Genomic DNA, 2,500 nt, shown 5'->3' with positions numbered 1-2,500 from the left:
TCACCTCAACCCCCCCCACGCAAATATCCTTCGTCTGGCGAGATCGAGACTAAACAACCTCTCAGAACCCGGCGCAGGAACTCGGCATTACGAAATCATAGCTACACTTCCCCCTCCCTCCTCCTCTTCCCCCTCCCCTCCCTCACTGCTCGCTCATCTTGTTTTTCTTCCTCTTCTCTGCCTCATTTTTTCTTTCTCTTCACCATTGTCCTCTTCTGCTTCATCCCCCTCCCCTGCCATCTTCCCCCGACCTTCTTCGATCAATCCCTCCCTCCCTCCCTCCTCCTCCCTCCCTCCTCCTCTCTCTCGCTCTCTCTCTTTTTTTCTCTCTTTTGTCTCTTTTTTCTCTCTCTATTTTTTTCTATCCCTCCCACCCTCCCTCCTTCTCCCTTTCCCTCCCCCTCTATCTCCCCTTTTCCCTCTCCCTCTCCATCCCTCCTTCCCTCCCTCTCCCTCTCCTTCTCCCTCTCTCTCTCTCTCATACATCCCTCCCCAGCCTTCTTACAACATAGGAGAAACGGAAGGAGATGAAAAGACCGATAAGTCAAGAGTGAAAAGGATAATTGCGAAGGGACAGAGAGAGAGAGAGGGAGAAAGATTGTTGGAGAGCTGGAGAGTGTTGGAGAGGCAGCGGCAAAGGGCGCGGGACCCGAGAATTTGCCAATCCCATTAAATGTAATGGGTCGATTAGAGCCGCGATTTGTGTCGACACCGCGGCGGGGGTGGCGGAGGGGGGGAGTAGAGGGGGGGGAGTGATGGAGTGAGTGGAGGGAAATGAGAGAAGAAGGAAGAGGAGAGAGGAATGGAGAACGATAGAACGAGAGGAGGGAAATGGGAGGAGGAAGGGGAGAGGAAGGGAGAATGATAGAACGAGAGGAGGGAAATGGGAGGAGGAAGAGAAGGGGAAAGGAGTATGATAGAGTGAGAGGAGGAGGAAGGAAGAGGAGAGGGAAGAGGGAATAATGGAGTGGGAGGAGGGAAAGGAAAGAAGGGAAGGGAAAGGTGAGGGAAGGGAGAATGGTAGAGTGAGAGGAGGAAATGAGGAAAGGGAAAGGAGAGGGGAATGGAGAATGATAGTGTGTGAGGAGGGAAATGAGAGAGGGGAAGGGAGAGAAGAAAGAAGAGAGGGGAGGGGGATGATAAAGTAAGTGAAGAAAGGGGAAGAAGTAGAGGGGAAAGAAGGGAAGAAAGATTGGGGGAAGAGTGTTAATTAAATAAAAGAGAGGAAGAGGGAGGGCGAGTGATGGAGTTATTTGCGATAGGGGAGGGGGGTCAGGGGTGGTGGGGATACAGAGTGGGAGATGGAGAGGAGGAGGAGGGAGGGGAGAAAGAGAAAGGAAAGGTCTGAGAAAGGAAAGAGGAAGAAAGAAGGAGAGAGAGAGAGAGAGAGAGAGAGAGAGAGAGAGAGAGAGAGAGAGAGAGAGAGAGAGAGAGAGAGAGAGAGAGAGAGAGAGAGAGAGAGAGAGAGAGAGAGAGAGGGAGAGAGAGAGAAGGGGGGGTCAAGAAAGGATCACCGAATGAACAATAAAACCACAAATTCTATGTCAAGAAATATCCATAAAAATAGCAAACGGAACGACACATAGAAGCAAAATAAATATAACAAGGATAATAATTATAAAAGGAACTACAACAAAAACGAAAATAATAATTCTGTTAACAAAAATAATAGTAATAACAATATTGATAACAATAATAATAATGGTGATGATAATGATGATAATGATGATGATGATGATGATGATGATGATGATGATGATGATGATGATGATGATGATGATGATGATGATGATGATGATGATGATGATGATGATGATGATGATGATGATAATAATAATAATAATAATAATAATAATAATAATAATAATAATAATAACAATAACAGTAACAGTAATAATAATAATGATAATAATAATAATAATAATAATAATAATAATAATAATAATAATAATAATAATAATAATAATAATAATAATAATAATAATAATAACAATAACAATAATAACAATAACGGCAATAATAAAAACAAAAACAATAACAGCAACAACAACACAACAACTGCAGTAATGATCAAATAAACAGGAAACCCAGCCGACTCAGGTACCGCAACGAGACAATACAATTTTTCTTTTTTTTTCACGCGAAAAATAATAATGATCATTCCCTGCCTTCAAAAAACAACGTACCTAGAATAGCAAAAAGTGCCCTTTTTACCACCGATACGTAAAAAAAAGGGGGGCCGGGGGAGGGGAGGGGGGAGGGGGTAAGGGAGAGGGGAGGGGAAGAGGGGATAAGGGTAGGGGGGGAGGGAAGGAGGGGGGGTGAGAAGGGAAACGGGTAGGGGGTGTGGAGGGCTGGGGAAGGAGGAAGGAATAGGAGGAGAGGAGAGAGGGAGAGAGAACATGGTGGGGAGAAGGGAGAAGGATGGGTAGGGGGTCGTGGAGGGTAGGGAAAGGAGGGGGATGGGGGCATAAACCGAGTCACACACTCTCTCTCTCTC

At 45.3% G+C, this 2,500-nt stretch overlaps 1 protein-coding gene across 2 annotated transcripts in view; it reads right to left on the bottom strand.

The window, feature by feature from the left end:
• Positions 1–2,500, bottom strand: part of LOC113828146 (cysteine-rich motor neuron 1 protein) — a 375,390-nt gene that overhangs the window by 286,993 nt on the left and 85,897 nt on the right. The gene's annotated exons all lie outside the window — the stretch shown is intronic.

The sequence above is a fragment of the Penaeus vannamei genome, chromosome 15 (genome assembly GCF_042767895.1).
Source record: "Penaeus vannamei isolate JL-2024 chromosome 15, ASM4276789v1, whole genome shotgun sequence".
Taxonomy (NCBI): Eukaryota; Metazoa; Arthropoda; class Malacostraca; order Decapoda; family Penaeidae; genus Penaeus; species Penaeus vannamei.
This window is presented reverse-complemented; position numbering and strand designations above follow the sequence as displayed.